Below are 23,722 nucleotides of genomic sequence, written 5' to 3'. Positions count from 1 at the left end.
GCCCACAACTCTCCAGGTGATTCCAAGGTATAATCAACTTTGACTACCAAAGTAGTCCAAGATGCTCATTTGGCCTAATTAAGAACCACTTGGGCTGGGTTGGAGAGTGTAAAATCCCTGTCCATGTTTTGTGCTTGGAGCAGAAGACGGGCTGAGAGGGGATCTGAGGGTGTGCCTGGTCCCAGGAGAAACTGCGGACTCATATCAAGCCAATTATAATCTTTGAACACCAATGCAATTTGGGGACGAATGTACTACTATTCTTTTACTTTACTAGATGGCATTCTACTCTCACAAAGAGTTTTATCTTCTTCCTTATTTTACTTATCTATTTGTTAGCAGTGTAGACTCATGGATTCTTACTTTATTTAATGAGTTACAATTTTCTGATGCTCACATTGTCCCCACTCCTCTGTCCTTTGGACATGACCCCATCCTTTTATTCTGAGCACTTTCTTATTTTCAAGTATCACAAGATGTTCTGGATTCAGCTTGTATACTCCCTGCACCAGCCATGGACTGAGCCATTTCTCCAAATAGGCTAAGTTCTTTTTAGTAAGGAATGATATTTAGTAAACCAACACCTGTGCTCTAGGTTCGTTCATCTGCAAAGCAGAAGCATTACTGCTTCTAAGCAAGTAGTTCACTCAGAAGTTTCTCTCCCTCCAGTAACCCTTCTGCTCCATTCCCTTATACCGAACCTCTTGCTGTTCAGCAATTTCATTAATCTCTGATTTATATTTCCTGGGTCCCTTTTTGGAAAAGTAAATACATGTTTTAATTCTTTTTTTTTTTAACCGAAAGTAGCACACTACATATATTTTGCACTTTTTAAAAAATGGAACATTTTGGAAGGATCATGCTATGCCATATGATAGAGAACTTTGCTTTTTGTTTTTAAAGCTGCATAGTATTCAGTTATGTATATGTACTGCAGGGAAGGAAAGATTCTTTCCTCATCCATTAGTAGGTTCACGGTTGAGGCCCCATAACAAAAGGCAGATTAACAAGAGAAAAGCATGCCCATGTATTTAATGTGTTTACACAATACAGGAAACTTCATAAGGAAATGAAGACTCAAAGAAATAGGTAAACTTTTGTATTTTTACACTTATGTTTGATGGAAAAGTAGACAGCCATGGAGAAGTATGACAGGGCAAAGGGGGTATGATCTAATGATAAACTGGGGGGAACTTAGAAAGGCCTGTTAAGATTCCTTTCTGTGTCCCTTTTCTCCAGGTATAAAAAGGGCACCTCTCAAGTGAGGGTCTTATGACCAGCTTCAGAAGAGAAGGGTGGGAAGTCAGAACATAACCATCTTAGGATTTATAACCTGCTTTGGGGAGAAGAGGGGGAAGGAAAAATGACCTTCCTACTTCTGCTGTTGCTCAAATGCCAAGGTGACATGTTTTGGGGTAGCTCATCAGTACCATATTTATTTAACCAACTACCTATTTTTGGGCATTTGTTTCCAATATTTTGTGAACCTATGTTTTCATTTCTGCTGGTTAAATATCGAAGATTGGTATTGCTGGGTCATAGCATAGGTATATGTTTAATTTATTTTAAAAATAGCAGTTTTCTGAAGTGGTTGTACCATTTTATACTCTTATCAGGAATGTATGATAGTCCATAATGTTTCATACCATGGCCAACATTTAGTGCAGTCAGTCTTTTCAATTATTCTAGTTGGTGTGGAATATTTTCTATGGTATCTTTTTGTGGGTAAAATTCACTTCCCCCAAGACAATGTTGAGCACCTATCCTTCTTCATAATGGTTATTTATCTTTTTTAATGAAATGTTTGTTACAGTTTTGTTCATTTTTGAATGGGTTGACTTTTTGTTATTGATTTGTAGGAGTTTTTATATTTACAGATTTCAAATATATGTATTGAAAATATACTTTCCGAATCTATGGATTGTCTTTTTATTATCTTTATTTCTTTTTTTGAGACGGAGTCTGTCTGTCACCCAGGCTGGTGTGCAGTGACACAATCTCGGCTCACTGCAACCTCCGACTTCTGGGCTCAGGTAATCCTTCCACCTCAGTCTCCCAAGTATCTGGGATTACAGACACGTGCCACCATACCCAGCTAATTTTTGTATTTTTAGTAGAGCCAGGGTTTCACTGTGTTGGCCAGGCTGGGCTCAAACTCCTGGCCTCAAGTGATCTGCCAGCCTCAGCCTCCCAAAATGCTGGGATTACAGGCGTGAGCCACTGTGCCCACCCTGCCTTTTTATTTTTTAATGGCATCTTTAGATAATCAAAAGTTACTATTTATGAAGTTGATTTTTAATTTCTTTTATAATTAGTGCTTTTTAAATACTATTTAAGAAATCTTTACCCCAAATTTGCAAAGATATTCTCTTATGTGTTTTAGAAACTTTTAAATTTTAACTTTTTTATTTAGATCTATAATTTATCTCAAGTTGATTTTTGAGTATGCCTGAGGTAGTGTTAATACCCTTTTTTTCATAAAATTAAACAGTCTAGTACCATCTGTTGAAAAGACTTTCCTTTTCCCTTTAAGTAGCTTTGATGCCTTTGGAAAAAATCAGTTTACCATGTATATATAAGTCTACTTTTGCACTCTCTATTCTGTTCTAGCTCTCTGTCTGTCTTTATAACAATTTCAAGATGTCTTAAGCAATACAGCCTAATATTGTAGTCATTCCTTGATCTGTAGGGGATGAATTCCAGGACCCCCTGTAGATACCAAAATCTGCAGATGCTCAAGTCTTTTACACAAAATAACATAGTGTTTGCGTATAACCTACACACATCCTCTCATATACTTCTCATATACTTTAAATCATCTCTAGATTACTTATAATACTTAATACAATGTAAATGCTATGTAAATAGTTGATATACTGTGTTGTTTTTAAATTTGCATTATTTTTATTGTGGTATTTTTTTTTATTGTTTTTTTTTTCAAATGTTTTCTGTGGTTGGTTGAACCTACAGATGCAGAACCCACAGATATGAGCTGACTGTCTCTTGAAATTAGGTACAGTGAATCCTCTAACATTGTTCTTTTATAAGATTGTTTTGGCTATTCTAGAGTCTCTCATTTTCCATATAAATTTGGAATCAGTTGTTTTTAATGTCTACATTTTTAAAATGTAGAACCAACATTTTGGTTGAAATTTGATTCAATCTATATTTAAATTTGTGGAGAATATCTCAATAATAGTGAATTTTCAATCCATAAATGTTCTATATCTCTTATTAATTCTTCTTTAATTTCTTTCAACAATGTAGTTTTCCATGTTGAGGTCTTATATATATTTTGTTTAAATTATTCTTGAGAATGTTATGTTTTGAGTGCTTTATGGATAAAAATGTTTTCTTGTCTTGTTTTTTAATTGTTTGTGACTAACATATAGAAATAATTTTTTAATATTGATCTTGTATACTGAGTCCTTCCTAAATTCACTTCTCAGTTCCAGTGGTTCTTCTGTAGATTCTTTAGGATTTTCTAAGCAAGCAATGATTTCTCCTGTGAATATAAATAGAAGAACAAAAACTTCTCCCTATCTGATCTTTGTACTTTTTCTCATCTTTTTGCACTGACTAGTGCCTCAAATACAAATGGAATGGTAAGAACAAACACTCTTGTTTCCAGTCTTAAAAGGAAAGCATTCAATTTCACAACTAAATATAAGCTGTTGATTTTTAGTGAGTCCTCTTTATGAGATTGAGAAAATTTCTATTTTTAATTTCCTGAAAGCTTTTAATCATAAATGGATGTTGAATATTGTGAAATATTTTGTCTGCACCTATTGAAATCAATATATGATTTTTCTCCTTTTTTTAACATGGTGAACTATGTCGATTGACTTTAAAATTTTAAACAAACTCTTTTATTCCTTGAAAACAAATACCTAGGCTGGGCGCGGTGGCTCACGCCTGTAATCCCAGCACTTTGGGAGACTGAGGCGGGCAGATCACGAGGTCAGGAGATCGAGACCATCCTGGCTAAAACGGTGAAACCCCCTCTCTACTAAAAATACAAAAAAATTAGCCGGGCGTGGTGGCGGGTGCCTGTAGTCCCAGTTACTCGGGACGCTGAGGCAGGAGAATGGTGTGAACCTGGGAGGCAGAGCTTGCAGTGAGCTGAGATCCAGCCACTGCACTCCAGCCTGGGCGACAGAGTGAGACTCGGTCTCAAAAAAAAAAAAAAAAAAAAAGAAATACCTAATCATGATATAGTCATACACACAGACACACACACAGACACACACACACACACACACACACACACACAAAAGAACAAACATACTGCTGGATCCTATTTTCTATTATTTTGTGAAGGATTTCTGTGCCTGTGTGCAGAGAAGATATTTGACTATAGTTTTCTTTGTGTGCTATCGTTTTGTCTGGCTATATTATCAGGGTAACGTTGGCCTCATAGAATAATATAGAAAGTATTCCCTTCAACTCTACTTTCCGAAAGAATTTGTGTAAAGTTGGCAATATTTATTTCTTAAGTTGTTAATAGATTTTGCCAGTGAAACTATCTGGTTGTATAGATTCTTTGTGAGATTTCTGGTAATAAATTCAATTTATTTTATAGAACTATTTATATTTTCCATTTCTTCTCATGTTAGTTTGACACATTGCATTTTGAAGAAATGTTTCTATTTTATCTAAGTTGTCCAATGTCACTGGTTTAATGGCATTCAGAATATTTCTTCTCAGATTATAACAGTCCTTTCTAGAATTTCTGTAGCTCTTATAAATTTACAACATATAATATTGTAATTAGTGCAGAATAAAGTAATTTTAAGTTTGTCAGTTTTTATTTCCACAATTAGATTGCAGGCTTCCTATGAAAAGGAACTATTACTGAATCTGCCTTCAACCTTTACCCCAGTTTAGACTAAAAAATGGCAAATGTGTTAACCTGAGAGGATACCAGTCATTATCAATATGTTAGAACCTTAACCTGTTGATGTGGAACACAGATGTTAAAAGAAGGTCAGGAAAGACTAAGCAGATAAAACTTGGAGCTGAGCCTTGAAAAGTAAGTAAGAGCTTTCTAGAAAGACTAAATAGGGGGTGAAAGAATATCTAGACAGAGGGAATAACATTGGCAAAGATGCAGAGGCACAAGAGAGCATGGTGTTATAGGATGAGAAGACCTGTATCAACTGTAGGAGGATATGGCATTAGGGATAATAAAACAAGTATCTAGGAAAGGCTTTCTGCTATAAATGGGCACTGGCCTGAGTGGGGCACGAGGTCTGTGGGTGTATTAATCCGTTTTCACACTGCTGATAATGGCATATCCAAAACTGTGCAATTTGCAAAAAGGAAAGAAGTATAACGGACTCACAGTTCCACATGACTGGGGAATCCTCACAGTCATGTCGGAAGGTGAAAGGCATGGCTTACATGGCAGCAGACAAGAGAAGAGAATGAGAACCTAGCAAAAGGTGTTTCCCCTCATAAAACCATCAGATCTTGTGAGACTTATTCACTACCACGAGAACAGGATGGGGGAAACTGCCCCCATGATTCAATTATCTCCTATCCGGTCCCTCTCACAACATAAGAGAATTATGGGAGCTACAATTCAAGATGAGATTTGGGTGGGGACACAGACAAACCATATCAGTGGGCCTGAGGCAACTAAGTCAGGAACCTCTTATTCTCCCCTCCCCAACAAGTTTACCTAAAAATGATTTTGAATCATTCTTTCATTTGACAGAATCATACCAGCACTATCATCAATGTTATAATCACCTGGTCCCCTGAAGGGAGGACTTGGTTTGATCTAGATCTCCTCTTCATCTACAAACCACTAATCTGTGTCTCTGTTACTCTTTGCAGTCATGATCATCTGACCTCTTTCCATGGAGATCATTAAAGTAGCATCCAGAAATCTATGGTACAGTGTTCTTCAAACAAACAAACAAACAAAAAACCACCTCAAAGGTAGAATTTTAAGGAGAATTACAAACCCTCCAGCCCTTAGCCAAAGATTTGACTCTCCCCAGAGGATAACAATTGACCAAAGGGTATCAAGGGATAAAACTGAGGCCCAGAATAGTTCATAAGGTCATGATAACCTGTTATGGGAACTCACCTCCTATTTTTTTTTCTTCTTTCTTATTTTTTTCCTGACATTCTCTAACTTTTTAATAAGACAAATGGTCACACTCCACCCTAAATTTATTAAATCTGTATTATCTATCAAAATTTCAGTGTCAGGATCCAACCCCAGACTTTTACTGACACCTGAAGTCCAGTCAATTACTGATTTTATCACTTCCTTCTCACTCAGCTATGATTGGGGGAGCAATTTTATCACATATGAGGGATGGTCAATAAACTAGATGATTCAAGATTCTGCCTTTTTGGGAGCAGGCCTTTAGTTCTAGAGTAATTAAACAGGTCCAGAAAGAGAAACTGACCAGAGATTATGGGTGTGGATGCCAGCACAACAGCAAGCATGAGCCTCTAATTCTCCCTTCTGGGTGACCCTTGAAGTCAGCTGCCACATCCCCAGGAACTGTGTGGTGGTGGCAGAATAGGAGGTGTTCAGAAGACATGAGCTTCACCCAACAGGTGTAACATCTGAGTTCTAACAATTAAAAGTAAGAGTTTCCCTCCCATTTTCCTGAGAGATGGCGAAAATTGTTATTAGACTTTTGTCAAATCCATGATATGGATAAGTCAGTCCCCAAGGTCTGGAAAAGAGGAGAAAGGACAAATACTAGGACTAGAAACTAATCAACTGTAGGTCTGAGGTTGGAAGGGATGTCCATGCTTTGGATGGAATCCCATCTCTGAGGCAGCCCCTCTCTGCTTCCGCTTTTCTCATCAGCATTCCCTTTTGGAGAAGGCAAGGAAAGAGATCTGGCAGCAGCGCCTCTGTAGTGACAGTAGTAAGAGAATTATCTTCGGCTGAAATCTAATGACTCTTTACTAGTCAAACCTTTTTTTGGTTCTGATACTTCCTCTCATCACCACGTACAAGTTGAACTACCCCACTCATGAAGACATCCCATTTCCAACCCCAGATTATTTCAAAGCGGGAAGTGAAAGCCAATATTTTTATTGTAGAAGGCAGGTTATAGAGATTACTAAATCCAACCCCATTTTACAGATTAGAATGTCAATGTCAAGAGACTGAACGATTCACCTAGATTTATACTTAGTGAAGAGTACAAGACAGATTTCTCACCCTTTGAAAAAACTGTGATCCATCCATCACCCAGTCTCTAGCCTAGATACATAAACTGAATAACACAAATACATTGTAATAGGCAACCTTGAAAATGAGCTTATACCAAAGTACTGGGCTGTATTGATATCATTCAAAAACATTAATTGCATATTAAGGCACAATTATGAGCAGTTATTGCCATTTCTATAATTGAACAGTACAATTCAAACAAGAAGAGTAAGAATAGAAGGAGACAGGCCAGAGATCCCAGCAAATATAGCTTTGTACCTCTCTACTTCCTTCAGATTAGAAATCAGTGAATAAGTATAGGCTGGTATTTGCTGAGAGCTAGATATCATATTGCTAAGATGTTACCAGGAGATTCAATTCTATAAATTAAGTAATAAGAACATATGAATAAAGAGAATAGCAGTATATATTTCCTTGGAAGCAAAGACTAAAACATTAACTGATACGATTTTGCTACTAATTCAAATACAAACACTAATTCTTATTTTGGCAGCTTTCAGTTTATTCCCCACAAGGCCACTCCAGAGAAATCCTCAAAAAATATTTTGTATGCTCTCTCTTCTTTTACTTTTACTATTCCCACTCCACCTTCAAGGACAGAAAGAGGGTTGGAGGGTGATTGTAGAATCATGATTAGATTGTAATAAGACCTATTTGTGGGGAAAAGAACCTTCACCACTCACCATTCTTTGTTTTTTCCTTCATGTTAACCACCTTTAAACCTGCTCCAAGTATAAATTCAATTAGAGTGAGTCATATATTGTTGCATAATTTAATAACCTGTTTTTTTATTACAGAAGTTCTTATAGTCATTTTATTTTCATGGTAAAAATAATTAAGGGGACATGGACATAAAAATTTTAGAAAGGCAGTAAAGAACCCATTCAAAATTCTACCACCAAATCATAACCACTGCTAATATTTTGGAGTATATACTTCCAGAGGAGTGTGTGTGTGTGTGTGTGTGTTTTCAGGTGTCCTTGCCAGTGTTGATGCCTATATGGTCCTGGCTTCTTGGTCCTGCCTCAGCCTTATCCTGACCCCTCTGCAGTCAGGACTGATAATATAACAATAGATAGAGCTCCCACCAGCTGGTAGAGTCTGGAACTGATCTTGCTACTGTGATTTTGTGAGGGCCAAGATGAATCTTGGGCTCCTGTGAGTATCTGGAGCTACAGCCTTCCGCCCATTTTGAGTTTGTGCAACCCATAGGACTGGGCAGCTGCCTCACTTTCCTGATTTGTACTTTTGCTCTCCATTCGAGGCCTGGTACCCTGTTTCTCTCAAGCTCCTTGGCTGATACCCAACACACAGTCTTCTTTCTGGGCCACTAAACTCTATGCCCTGACCCCTTGGCTGCTGTGTGCACCTGCCCATGAGCATTTCCTGGAGACTTCAACTGCAACAACCCACCCACCACGTCAGACTCCCCCTGGGTGCTGAAATCAGCAGGCATCTTTGACCCCAACTGGGTCACTTTCATCAGGAACAAACCCTAGGATGGCTTCCCCAAATTTCTTTATTTGCTGTCTAATGTTTTGGGCCATTTGTTTTTCTCTTTCACTTAAAACTTCTACCCTTTACTGAGCACTGGGTTAAACTGTGGTAGGGCAATCAGTGATAACATTTTAATTAATGACTTAGCAATGTTGTTTCAAAGCAATGAAAACTTCAGATTACACTCACACTTTCCTGTAAATGGCTCGGTACCACCTGACACAAATTTGCCCTCACATTATAGCCTTCTAATCCTTGTCAGCAGGAAGGAAAAGAAAGGAATAAAGAACCAAAGGAGATGTACTAATATCATGTTTTCTCCTCTCAGAGAAGAAAGGGCAAAAAAAGTGATATCCTCTCATCCACTAATGGTTAGATGTTGGCTTTGATATGTTTTCATCTGGATCTGAACAAGTCTTCAGGGTACATCTTGCTGCCTTCAAATAACAGATAATAACCCCTCTTTGTGATAACAGAATGGGAAAGCCTATGGTGCTATTTTGCCCAAAGTGATATATATGGTGGGGGGGATTATTCGAAAAGCAAAAAGGTACATTTGCCTAACAGAGAAGCTGGGACAAGTTCAAGTGGCAGAAGAAAAATCCTCAGAAAGGTGTTTTGCGACATGCTGAGCCATTAGTCTCTAATGTCACTTTTTTCTCAGAAAAAAAACAACAAAACACTGTTTTTGAGATTGTTTCACTAATAAGCACATTGTATTGAAGGGCAGTGAAAGAATCACAAACCTTGTTTCAATCTCAGCTGTCAGCTCTCCACTGGAAGGAAGCCATTTACTTATTCATGGACTGGATCCTAGATGTAAAAAAAAGGAAAGAAAGAAAAAGCGTGTGTAGCTACCAATCAGTGTGAATTGAACATTATTATCTGCTGGCCTCTTCCTAGCAGTTTACAGCAGTACCAAATTCCTACCAGAGATGCAGATGAATAAGGAGCAGGGGCTGCATTCTCAGCCCGTTCAGGGGCTGGGCAGGGAAGTGAATGGGTGAAGTTACCAGTGGCAATGCCCGTAAGAAGGAGGGCAGATGCCTCCTCTGCTGGCCTAATGGGCCAGATGCTGCTCAGCCCCAGCCTGCCCAGGCCACATAGAAAGGCCAGCCCAATGTTGACAAATACTCTGAGGCTTTGCAAGAGAAGATGGAAGGAAATTTGGATATTTATGATAATTCTCCAGATTTTTAAATGTTGGAAATTGACTTAAAGAATTTCCAATCCCCCAGCAAGCCCAACAAGACACATATGGGTGCCAGATGCAACCCTTAGACATCTAGTTTGTGAGCTGTGTTCTAGAGCATGAGGAAGAGGGAGGAGAGAGAGCCATATGGCAGGCTGGGTGAGTTCCTGCAGAGTTGACCTGCACACCCCAGAGAATGTCATCTACAGGGAGGTAGGGGTTACTCAGGAAAGCAAAGACACTCTTCAATCAGGTCCAAACTGATCCTGTTGGGCACAGTCCTTTAAGTTTATCTGTAGTACATACGTATACTAAGCTTATATATAGTACATATTTAATACTTTACTTAATATATATATATTTACATTAAAAATACACCAGTCCTTTGTATCAGTGAATATATATGCATTTATACATATTCAATGAAATGGTCTTTCTTTCACTCATTGTTTATCCCTATATGCAACACTACTCACATTGCCTTGCACATAAAAGGGAGCCATTAAATGTTTGTTAAATTTATTTTTAAAAAATACTTATAGAGCTAATATATGCCAAGAACTGTTCTAGGAATCTGAGATAAATTACTGAGCAAGGCAGGCAAAGCTCTCAGTCCTTGAGGGAGTTTCAGTGGTTGACAATCAGACAATCAATAATGAACATAATAAATAAGTTAATTATATTTTGTGATAGAAAGTAGCAAGTGCTACAGAAAGAAAAGTAAAGTACGGTAAAGGGAACTAGGATTACTGAAAGAGGTACCTCTTGTGGTATTAAATTGGGTGAAATTTTGTATTTTAAAAAGCTAAGTATGCTGATAGCTAATATTAGTCCAATTTTAATTGAATAGCTAATATAACTAAAGTGACTCCTAATTTCAAATCTTTTTATTATTTTGGTGTTCATATACCTACTAGTTGGCAATCAAATAATCAAAAGAAAAGATTATTTGTTCATTTATTCAGCTTTTCTTTACTGAACATCTACTAGATGCAAAGTGTCAAGTATCAAGTATCAGGTACAGAAGGGAGGACATGGCAGAGACAATTAGAAAAGACCTTGGTAACACAAGCTCAGGAACATCAACTTCTGTATAGAGATATTGGCCTTTTCTCTGCCCCATTCCCCAGGTCCTTATAAGGACCAACTTGGCTTTCATCATTCTTCAGAGTGGTTGAACTCAGGGAGAAAAGCAACCTTCCAGCCTGTCTTCCCACCAATCCATGTCCATTGGGAGCCATGTCTATCCATCCCCATGGACTTGGGCTACCTCCTGTGCAATTCACTCCATCTGGTCAGAAACATAAGACCATGGAAGGATTATGTCAATGTGGTCTCCCAGCGTGATCTCAAAAGCCAAGGCTCTCATATCTTTGTGATTCTCCTTCATAACAATATAATTTAATGTGCATATATTTTTTAATTCCCTCCAGAATGATACATGGTGTGTGATGGTAGAGACAGGGCAATGACAAGACTAAATATGTATGTCCTTCACATTTTACTAGATTCTTGTGAGAATCAAATGAGCTATGGTAAGGAAGAGCTCTCTAAACTTTAAAGTTCTATTATAATAATTTCAACAAGAGCTAACACTTACCAAGTTGTTACCACATGTCAACAGTGGTTCTACTTTACATGTATTAACTCAGTTAAGGCTCACCACAGTCTGTGAGGTGGGTGGTATTATTTTTCCGATTTTCTAAATAAGGAAATCCAGATACAGGAGGTTCAGTGACTTGCCCAAGGTCACACAGTTGTCAAGTGGCATAGCCAGGAATCTACCTAAGCTATCTGACTCCAGAAACAAAGCATTTAACTCCACCTGTAAATGCTACTACATGACTTATACAAGCATGGTCCATTCCACAATATTCATTATCTTCAATATGCAAAGCACCAAGCTAAGTAGTATAAGAAATATACAGAGTAAACTAAACCTTCAAGAAGCTAATGAATTTACAGATGAACATTAAAGTCATTAAAAGCACATTTGTATACACGGACACCATACATCCACTCCTGTGCTATTTCTTGACTCCTTACCATCAGCAAAACACACATGAGAGTTCTTAAATTAGAGGAAGAGAGTTCACATATGAGAGGGCAGAACCAAGCTCAGTGGTCTAGGGTTCTTGGGAACAGGATGAGTGCTGTAGGTGTTAGATAGCTAGAAACTAAATCTTCCACCACCAATGGCCACTCCAGAGATGGCTTTTGAATTGGAGGCAGAAGTGGACAGATAATTCTGTGACATTTCTTCAATGTCACATTTGAAATTAGATCAATATTGCAACCTCCCAAGTGATGCCAGGGAATAGTATATATTCCAAGAGTACATATTCCTTCAAAGAGGGGTTAGGGGAGGATGTAGGAAGATCCTCACAAACATATGTTTGCCTCACTCCCACTCCCCAAACACTCTGGTCCAAGCTGCTTTGGGGCCTTTACTGGTCTTTGTGAGGTGGAAGAAAGTGCTGGTTGAAGCTTTTCAGGGATTCATTTAAAATTCATCCCCCCAGTAACAACAAAACACTGATTTCTAAAAAATATTCATTGAAGTATCAATACACTTAATTTCATTATTTTACTTCTGAAACCCCCCAATAAACATTATATTATGGTTGGTCTCCTTCAGTGACCCACTGCTGAAGTCCTTCCACAATCCAAAAATTTTTAAATATAAATTCTAATGTGTATCAGTATCTGCATATCACAATAAGGAAACAAAACAATGATCCGCTTTAATTCTATAGGTATCTGAAGACATGCTGAGTTAGGAAGTGGTTAGAAAGGTGGCTGTAAGATAAAAGTTGTGCAGCTCAGATTTGGACCTCTAAAATGCACTGTGAAGAAGCCCCCAAGGGTCTGCTCTCCAGAAAGGGTTTACTCTTCCAGATAGGTCAAGTCTGAAAACAAAGAAAACTTAGAGCCCTCAGCGTCCACCCTGATTCCTTGTTTCTTTCTCAAACTGTATGGGAGTCAATCAATGTTAGCCTTCTCGAAACAAATGATTACAGAAAATAAGAAGTCTCTTTTACAAAAACAAATTCAGATGAATCTCTCCATGGCAAACATAACCTGAACCTCCCAAATCTCTGGGCCACTATCGCAGCAAATGGGACAACCCAACAGCAATGATCCAGAGAAACAGTGGACTATCCCAAGTGGGAGGTACCAAGCCCTGGAGAGGCTGAATTGATTCCTCAAGATGCCTGATTCCACCTGGCCTAAACCCATGGGAATCAGCGGCGCCATCTAAGTAAACGAGGATTTTTGGGCTGGTCAACCAGCGTAGTTCAATTGTTTCATTTAAAAATCTTAATAAAGTCTTCCTGTAAAGAATCCTCAGATATTTATACCCAACTATTCTCAAAAATCCCTGAACTCAGAAAGCAAATCTTAGCTTCTGAGAGTTCTCACTTAAATCACAAATAAATGCTTTCTCAAATAAACTGTATGCCACCACCACCGCCTCTCCCCACATCCTTGTAGGCAGATAATACACATTCAGTATCTCTTTTATTTTCCAAAAATATTCTGAATCAACTTTAGCTGCCTCAAATCATGCTTGCACTGACTGGTTTACATCTAGCAAACCTGAATTCTATCCAAAGCTAAATGTTATTTAAAGCTAGCTATTTAAAGATAGCAAATCACTAGCTTTATTGGGCCAGGGGAGATTGATAGGGAATCTTTCAGTCTGGTGTTTAAAAGTATTTTACAGTCATAAAGAAACAATTGCCCTAATTTCAATATTTACCAAAAATGTCAACAGATGAAAACAAAGGAATAAGGCTCTGTTTTCAAACCTTACTCAATTTTTTCAATATGTATGTATGCCTGCAAACAGTTTAGGTCATAAACCACAATCTACATTTTCTATTTGTCTCTTAATTCCAATCTCGAAATTACTCACTATCCAATATACAAGTTGTGTCCTCCAAAATTAGGTAAGAAGCTGTATCTTTTTTGGTGGCATGTAGGAAAGTGTAGAGCCTGTCATGATGGGTAATCTGATACTACTAAAATCAGATGGATAAGAAAGGGAAAAAAGGTGGGGCACAATGGCTCACACCTGTAATCCCAGAACTTTGAGAGGCCAAGGTCGGCAAATCACTAAAGGTCAGAAGTTCAAGACTAGCCTGGCCAGCATGGTGAAACGCTGTATCTACCAAAAAATACAAAAATTAGCCCAGCGTGGTGGCATGCACCTATAGTCCCAGCTACTCTGGAGGCTGAGGCACGAGAATCGCTTGAACTCGGGAGGCAGAGGTTGCAGTGAGCCAAAATCTCACCACTGCATTCCAGCCTGGGCAACAGAGTGAGATCCTGTCTCAAAAACAACAACAAAAAAACAAGACTGTTACTTCACCCTAAAAAACTGACATGACTGCTTGAAATGATTGATTATGGAGTTAAAGATTCATCTGTTCATGTTCACTGCTTAGTAAGTCATTTGCTTCATTGCATTTGAATAACTAAATTGAACATTTTTTCCTTTATATAGCTTTATTGTTGATACTGACTTCCAATTATTAAACAATACTGTAGGTAGAATATCTTCATGACTACAAAGTAAGGAAAGAGTTATTAATCAGGAAAAAAACAACTAACTATAAAAAATTAATAAATGTTAATATATTAAAATAAGAATTTGTGTTCGTCAAAAAGCATAATACTAGAGAACAGAAAAACTGCAAGTAGAAAATATTAGAATTTTTTTTTTGAGATGTAGTCTTGCTCTGTCACCCAGGCTGGAGTGCAGTGGCTTGATCGCCACTCACTGCAACCTCCACCTCCTAGGTTCAAGCGATTCTCCTACTGCAGCCTCCCAAGTAGCAGGGGTTATAGGTGCGTCCCACCACACCTGCCTAATTTTTGTATTTTCAGTAGAGTTGGATTTCATCATGTTGGCCAGGCTGGTCTCAAACTCCTGGCCTCAACTGACCTGCCCACCTCAGCCTCCCAAAGTGCTAGGATTATAGGCATAAGCCACCATGCCCAGCCTAGAATTTCATGAAGTATTTCTACAAATCTTTAAGGAAAAGGACATTCCAATAGAATGGGTAAAAACCTGAACAGATCTTGCACAAAACATAATATCCAAATGGGCAATTAATGAATGTGAAAGTGCTTAATCTCATTGATCATCAGGGAAATACAAAATAAAACTACAATGAGATAGGACTAAACAAACAAGACAATGAAAATAGCATAGAAGGAAAACAGTGTCAGTGAAAAGGAAGAGTCATAGGAACTCACATACACTGTTGGTAGAAATGTTAATTGGGTGGAAAACTAGCAGTATCTGCTAAGCTGAACATATGTGTACCGCATGATCAACACATGTGTGCATGTGTTAACCAGAGACAGCACTAGAATATTCATAGAACACTGATAATAGCTGCAAGTTGGAAACTACCCAAATGCTTATCAACAATAGAATGAATAAGCAAAATGATATATTCACACAACAAAATGCCATATAGCAATAAGAATAATCACCCTATAACTGTATATAAAAATATGGATGACTCTCACAAACAATGTCAAGTGAAACAAGCCAGACACAAAATATATACTATGATTCCAGTAATTTAAACTATAAAATTGGCAAAACTAGTATAATCTGTTAGAAGTGGTTACCCTTGGGAATGAGGAGGCAGGCAAAGAAGAGGGTTTCTGAGTGCTGGTAATATTCTGGTTTTTGATGTGGGTGTTGCTTACTGGGGGTAATCATTTTATAGGTGAAACCATCAAGTAGAACACTTGTAATTAGAGTGTTTTCTATATTTATATTATTCTTCCATAGTTACTAATGAATAAACAAACTGGACATAACTAACTTGCATTTTCATAAAAGCACTTTCAGTCCTCAGAGAACACTGTGCATTTTAATAGATAAAATTTGTATTTCTTTACTAGACCACTTTGTAATTGAGAAAATATATTCCTTCAAACCCTTCTTTCTTTCTTTCTTTTTTTTTTTTTCAGATGGGATCTCACTCCATCACCCAGGCTTGAGTGCAGTGGTGCGATCTCGGCTCACTGCAACCTCCACCTCCTAGGCTCAAGTGATCCACCCACCTCAGCTTCCCAAGTAGCTGGGACTGAGGTGTGCACAACCATACGTGGCTAATTGAAACACTTCCTTCTATCACAAAAAAAGCAACAAGTACCAAACATTTACAAACAATGTACTTTTTTTTTGAAGAGGTGCAATAATTTCTCTCAGTAAATTAAACAAGTAATAAAAAGTCTTCTGTGTTAATGGTAATGTTTTGGTATACCCAATACTTTATGTTTGCTAAAATATTATTTTCACACATAGTATCTCTCCCTTGAGCCATAATTGATAAATAGGGCAAGTATTGTTATTATTCCCATTTTATGGATAAGGAAAATGAAGTTCAAGGCTCAATGTGTCCAGGGTCACAAAGGTAATAACTTGCATTGCCCAGATTCAAAATTTCTGATGGAAAATTAATTCACTATAATAATATTGTAAGTTGAAATATTGTAAGCCTAACTATTATAAGTTGAAAATGAGTTTATTACATCTAAACTATCAAACATCATAGCTTAGCATAGCCTACTAGTCACATGACTGCTTAGATCATTTATTTTTTTCTGTATTTCTAATAATTTGCCTGATATGAAATAATCTCCCTCGTGATTCTAGTTTTATTCCTCATCCATTTACCAAAAGCCAAAGTGCTTCTTAGTGAAGTAGCCTGAAATATTAATTGACAAATTTTTTTCTTGTTTGAATATTTTTATGTTTGATGCCAATTTTTCTTTGTTTTTAATCTGGCAAAACTTACCGATAGCTCCTCAGTGTGTTAAAACATGTCCACTCAAGGTGGCTTATCTTTGTTCCCAGGCAATTAAAACAACACTATAATACCTGGGTCACCTTTGACTTTGTATTCAATGTCTTCATCTTGAAAGTTAGAAGGTTAAAAAACAAAAAAAGGAGGGTGCTACATGATGAATGTGAGTCCACCTATACCGTGGATTTAGAGTTGTGCTCTAAAATCAAGCACAGTTTTCTTTAATAAGGAATATTTTAGTAGAACTAAGGACTTCAGACTCTATGCAGCTTCTGAATTTTCCAGAATGCCCCCACTAATTTCCATTCCTTATTGTTGAGCATGACCTATCTACTCTCCCAACCCAGCTATTAATCTGACAAAGTGTTTCCCAGCTCACCCAGAAATACGTCAAAAGCCATAGTTCAAAGTGATATATGGATGCTCCTCGATTTATGATGGAATTACATCCTAATAAACCCATCATAAATTGAAAATATTGTAAGTTGAAATGCATTTATTACACATAACCTATCGAACACCTTACTTTAGCCTAGCCTACTTAAATGTGCTCACAACACTTACATGCATTTGCCTAGCCTACAGTTGGGCAAAATCATCTAACACAAAGCCTATTTTATAATAAAGTATTGAATATTTCACATAACTTACTGAATACTATAGTAAAAGTGAAAACAGAATGGTTGGATATGTGCTCAAAGGACAGTTTCTACTGAATACGTATCACTTTTGCAGCATCATAAAGTTGAAAAATCATAGGTTGAATCATCATAAGTGAGGGATCATATGTAATTGCTTTCAAAGAACATAGTACTACAGTGATTCCAAAAATGTCTCCAATGGTCCTAGAATAGTTGCTAAAATAAGTGTCAACTGTTCTCGTTGATTAGAAGAATCTGCCATGTTTGGGTGACTTTTAGAATTTGGAGACTGAGGTCTTTAATTCATAACCAATGGTGTTAGGTTTTTTGTTTTTTGTGTTTTGTTCTGTTTTTGCTGCCATAAAAATTATAGCAAATTTAGTGGCTTAAAACAATACAATTGTATTGCCTTAGAGTTCTGTGGACAAGAAGTCCAGTATGAGTTTTACTGAACTAAAATCATGGTGTCGGCAGTCCGTGTGCCTTTCTGGAGACTCTAGGGGAGAATCCATTTCCTACTCATCAGGGTTGTTGGCAGAATTCAGTTCCTTTTGGTTACAGGTTATAGGCTGAGGTAGTTGTTTCTTTGCTGGCTGTCAGCTGAGGGCTATTCCCAGCTTCTAGAGGTCCCCTTCCTGCATCTTCAAAGCCAACGCTGGTGGGTTGAGCCCCTCTAACATAGAATCTCTCTGACCTTCTCAATCTCCTCCACTTTTAAGGTCTCATGTGATTAGATTGAGCCTACCTGTATAATTTCCACACTCAAATTCTGTAGCCTTAATCACATCTGCCAAGTACCTTGTGCTCTGTAAGGAAACATGTTCACAAATTCCAGAGGTTAGGTTGCGGACACCTTTGAAAAGCCATTAGTCTTTCTACTATGCCAATTTTACATACCCCTTGCTGAACAATAATTTCCTATATTGAAGAGAATAAGCTTACCAAAAGATTTGTAATAAATAAAATTTTATGACTGGTGAATGAATTTTACAGAACTTACGTTGAAATGTATTCTTTTGCTTGATTCATCTGTTTTATTCTCATCTGCTACCAGTAGTCTATATGGAGAGATGAAAAAAATAAGTCAATGCTATGGGCTCACATTCACATGTTGAAGCCCTAAGCCCCAGTGTGATTGTATTTGGAGATGGCGCCTTTGGGAGGTAATTAGGTTTAGATGAGGTCATGAGAGTGAGGTCTTCATGATGAGATCAGTGTCCCTTAAAACAGAGATACCAGAAATCAAGCGCTTGCTCTCCCGTGCGCACTCTCCCCCTTTCTCTTTCTGTGTCTCTCTCTCCTCCTCCCTTTCTCTGCCATGTGAGGACACAGAGAGAAGGTAGCTATCTGCAAGTGAGGAAGTAGGCCCTCATCGGAACTCAACCATGCTGGTACTCTGATCTTAGACATCTAGCTTCCAGAACTATGAGAAATAAATTGTTTTTTGTTTAAACCACAGTCTATAATATTTTGTTTGGCAGTGTGAGCAGACTGAAACAGTCAGAAAAGTAGATGTAAATAAAAGAGATACATCCCCTATTTTCAATTTAAGGAAATATAGTTTCACAATGGAGGTGGCATAACCCCCTTCAAAAAGCAATAAACTTTAGCTTCCATTAGAAATCCTCTTATTTAATCACTGATTTTTACTAGCTAAGAGCAGAAAAATCTTACCAAACTATATTGAGATTTTCTAAAATGGTTTGAGACCTTCAAAATATTATTTATAATAATGATTGCCTCTTCTATATGATTATAGATCAGGACCTTGTCAAGTAGCAGTAATAATGTCAAGGAGTAATTTCTTTGAACGTGAAACTCAGGCAAACTATATAAAACTTGCACAAATTTTTAAGGTTTAACAATTAATTTCTCAGGCCAGACATGGCAGCTCACACCTATAATCCCAGCACTTTGGGAGGCCTAGGCGGGCAGATCACTTGAGGTCTGGAGTTTGAGACCAGTCTGGCCAACATGGTTTGGTCTCTACTGAAAATACAAAAATTAGCTGGGCATGGTGAGGGGTGCCTATAATCCCAGCTACTTGGGAAGCTGAGGTAGGAGAATTGCTTGAACCTGGCAGAAGGAGGTTGCAGTGAGCCTTAAGCCACTGGGTGACAGAGCTAAGCTCCATCTCAAAAAAAAAAAAAAAAAAAAAAAACACAAACAAAAAATGATTTATCTGCCTCCACTGCACACAGAATAATTTTCATAAGTTTCATGCATGGAACAGTGAGGATGGCTAATAAACTGATTTATCTATGTGTTTCAAATTTTAAAATCTAAAAAATATTGGTTATTTATTTGCTTTTTTAAAGATCAGGGCAATCTCTCAATAACATGGTGGCAGGATAAAAAGAATATACACGCCTGTAATCCCAGCACTTTGGGAGGCCGAGACAGGAGGATCACGAGGTCAGGAGATCGCGACCATCCTGGCTAACACGGTGAAACCCCGTCTCTACTAAAAACACAAAAAATTAGCCAGGCGTGGTGGCGGGCGCCTGTCGTCCCAGCTACTCGGGAGGCTGAGGCAGGAGAATGGTGTGAATCGGGGAAGGCAGAATTTGCAGTGAGCCGAGATTGCGCCACTGCACTCCAGCCTGGGCGATGGAGCAAGACTCCGTCTCAAAAAAAAAAAAAAAAAAAAAAGAAAAAGAAAGAAAAGAAATAGAGTAAACACAAAGATAAAGATGTCCATTTTGTGGGCAGCCACACCATGGCATAGTATCAGGGACCCAGGAAGGTCCTTTTGGTAGATAGTTCTAAAAATTATACATCAGTTTCTGTCTTTCGTGTACAACATGCCATTCCCTCAGCTGAGAGGCAGAGTTTATTTTTTCTCCCCTTGAATCTAGACTGCGCTTGCAACTACTCTGAATACAGCAAAAGTAATATTCTATATACTTCTAAGCCCAGACCTTAAGAAGATTGGCAGCTTCTACTTCCTTCCTCTTACAATATTCTTCCCTGGAACTCAGCCACCAATCCATGAAGAAGCCCAAACAGCTACATGGAGAAGCCCACATGGAGAAGAACCCAGGCTGTTGGCCAACGCCTCCAACTTAGCTCCCATATGGCAGCCAGAATCAACTGCCAGCCACATGTCTGAGGCCATCTGGACCCTCAAGCCATCCTAGTACCCCAGGCAACACCACATGAAGCAGAAGGATTGTCCTATTCAACTAAAATAGGAAGGAAAAAAAAAAAAAGCAAGGTAAGAAGGAAGGTGAGCATTACAGTTTTAAATAGAGTATCCAGGGGAGACCTCAAGAGAAAGATGAACAAGGGAATTCCTATCGATAATATGGAGGAAGATGTACCAGGCAGAGGGAACAGCCAGTGCAAAGGTCCTAATCTATGAGCACCTGGCATGTTTGAGATAATCAACGAAGCCAGTGTGGTTTCAAAAAGGTGATCAAGAAGAGGAGTGATCCAAGAGGTAACACAGGTTCATAGAAGGTGGGGATCTAGAGTGGGATAAATGTGGGACCCCCAAAAGACATGCCCACATCCTAACTCCTGGAACCTGTAAATGTGACTTTATTTGGAAAGAGTTTTTACAAATGCAAATAATTTAATCATCTCAAAATGAGATGATCCTGGATTATCCAGGGGCTTAAACACAGAAAGGAGTGTCGTTATAAGAGGAAAGAGAGGGCTGTGTAAAGTGGGAGGTAGAGATCAGTTTCACTGCCACAGGCCAAGGAACGCCTAGAGTCGTAAGAAGCTGAAAGAGGCAAGGAAGGATTCTCCCCTAGAACTTTCAGTGGGAGCATGCCAACACCTTGGTATTGTACTTCTGGCCTTCAAAACTGTAAAAGAATATTTCTGTTGTTATAAGCCATTCAGTTTGTGATAATTTGTTACAATAGAGCTAGGAAAGTAATGTAGGCTCCATAGGACATTTTAAGGACTTTGTTTTTTAATCGGGAAAAATGGGAGCCATTATAGTGTCAGAAAAGAGAAGTTGCATCATCTAACTTACATTTTTTAAAGATACTAGGTTGAAAACCAAATGTAGAAACCAGGAGAATAATTGGAAATGATAGCACAGGCCAGTATTGCAGTGTTAGGGACAAGGAGTAGTTAGATTATGGATATATTTTCAAGGTAGAGAGAACAAAATTTCTTGATAGATTGGACATAGGTTATGAGGGTAAATAAATAGTCAAGGGTGACTCCAAGGTTTTGTATGTAAGCAAATGGAAAAATGGAGTTGCCATTGACCAAGACAAGAAAGGTTGAAAGTAAAACAGATTTGGGAGGAAAGATCAAGGACTCTCTATTTGGGGCATATTAAATTTGATATTTCTATAATATCCAACTAGATATGTCAGGTATGCTGTTGCATACAAAAATCTGAAGGTCAGGAGAGGATATGGGCTGAAGATGTTCATTAGAGTACATCAGCATACAGATGATATTCAAAATCATGGAACTGGGTGAGGTCAATACAAAAATAAATATAAAGAAAAGAGATCTATAAACAGAATCCACAGTACTTGAGGAATGGAGAGAAATGGAGGAATGGAGAGCAGAACAAGCAGCAAAGAAGACAAAAAAGGAGTAACTGATGAGATAGGAAGAAACCCAATAAAATGGGGTATCCTGGAAGCGAAGAAAGGATGTCAAGGAGGCAGTGCTTCCACTTTATTAGATTCATGGGTAGAACAAGTAAGACAAGGACTGAGAATTATTCAGTACATTTACCAATAAGGAGGTCACTGGTGGCTTTGATAAGAGCCATCCTGGTGAAGTATTTGGAGCATAAGCCTGACTGAACTGGACTTAAGAGGGAATGAGGAAAGAGGATTTGGAGACAGTGAGCATAGAAATATTTTTAGGGTTGTTTTAACATAAGGGGAGCAATGAAATGAGATGGCAGCTGGCAGGAGAAGGAGGTTTGAAAGAAAGCTTCTGAGATTGAAAGAACAAGCACATACATATATGCTGATGGTGGCAATTGAGAAGAGCAGGAAAAAAATGACAACTTAGAAGAAAGAGAGGGGAATTGCTGGAGCTATGTCCCTGAGGAGGCAAGATGAGATGAGATCTATGCAAGAGTACAGGGATTGACACAGAGCTCCTATGGTGCAGACCAAAGGCAGACGAGGTGGATGCTGCCAAGCAGATAGGTAGGGCAGTAGTCATCTGTGCAAGTTCTCTTCTATTCACTTCAATATATTCATGATGCAGGAATTGGGGTCCTCAGCTGAGAGTCAATATGGAAGAGGTGGTGTTGGAGTTTGGAGCAAAGAGAGGAGAAGGTGTGAAATACATGTCTAGGAGAGTGGGAGAGTGAATAGCTAGGAAAGTATAGTATGGCTGTCCAGCAGCAGTCAAGGCCTGTTTAATGTTCATGGTGATGAATTTAAAGTGATTGAGTTGAGTGTTTTCTCCAGCCAAGCCCAGCTGCACAGAAGCAGGCACCGAGCAGGCTGAGTCTTGGACTGAACCAGGGCTCTAGGCATTCTAAGAGACTTCTACAAAATGAGAGAGGCAAAGAGTAGCCCAGTGTGTACATAAGGGAACAACACGACAATTGGCCTTGGAGTCAAGGTTGTTAAGGAAAGGAGAGAAGCCAACAAGGGGATGCAGGGTGGTAAAGGGATGGGGGGACCAGTCAGTAGAAGGTTATGGGTTATGGGGAGCAAAGGACTTTTGTGGGAGCCAGAAGGAGTAAACATGTAGAAGAAACACAAAAGAAAGAATCCTAATGTTATGTTACTGAAAACCAGAACAGACCAGAGGGCAAAAAGCCCTTCCACTTGGTGTGCTAATCACGCTAGAAGAGAAGGGAATTTTTGAGATGGACCAAAAACAATTTCCTTATCCATTATTTCCTATATTGAAAATGCCATTTACTTCCAAAGCTATCTTATTTATTCAAGTTTGCAGTAAAACAGAAGGCCTAGATTATTTCCCAGGTTAATTTCTAACTGTCTTGTTTCAGAGGTATTCCCCTAAGATTCATAGCACATTTTCACTTTAAGCTACATGTTATAAATGTATATGATCTCCTCCAAACCAATGACTGTGTTCTTTAACCCTCCTCCCTAAATCCTTTTTTGAAATCTTTATTTTCATCCTCTTATTCTTCCCTATCACTAATCTTTCTTAAAATTAAAATATAATGATGAAACCAGAATTTGACATGAGAGCCTCACCAATGCCAAGAATAGCAAGAGGATTATCTTGCCATTCTTGTACATTATTTACTTTCCCAGTGTCATGTCAGTATTGGGTTTAGTGTTTCTCAGGAAGTAGACGCCCACCTTCTAATTCAGTCAGAGCCAAGAGTAGGACATGGTCTCACTGAGCCATCTTGCACCTGGAGATATCT

The 23,722-nt window shown here is 38.3% G+C and overlaps 1 long non-coding RNA gene across 1 annotated transcript in view; it reads left to right on the top strand.

The window, feature by feature from the left end:
- Positions 1 to 20,581, top strand: part of LOC105495704 (uncharacterized) — a 45,509-nt gene extending 24,928 nt beyond the window's left edge. Inside the window, exon 3 of the long non-coding RNA XR_011623097.1 lies at positions 20,291 to 20,581. This is a non-coding gene — a long non-coding RNA (uncharacterized lncRNA). The remainder of the gene's footprint in view (positions 1 to 20,290) is intronic.
- Positions 20,582 to 23,722: the final 3,141 nt, after the last annotated feature.

Source organism: Macaca nemestrina, chromosome 5, assembly GCF_043159975.1.
Source record: "Macaca nemestrina isolate mMacNem1 chromosome 5, mMacNem.hap1, whole genome shotgun sequence".
In the NCBI taxonomy this organism is placed as follows: Eukaryota; Metazoa; Chordata; class Mammalia; order Primates; family Cercopithecidae; genus Macaca; species Macaca nemestrina.
Note: the sequence above shows the minus strand (reverse complement) of the source record. Positions and strands in the feature narration are given on the sequence as shown.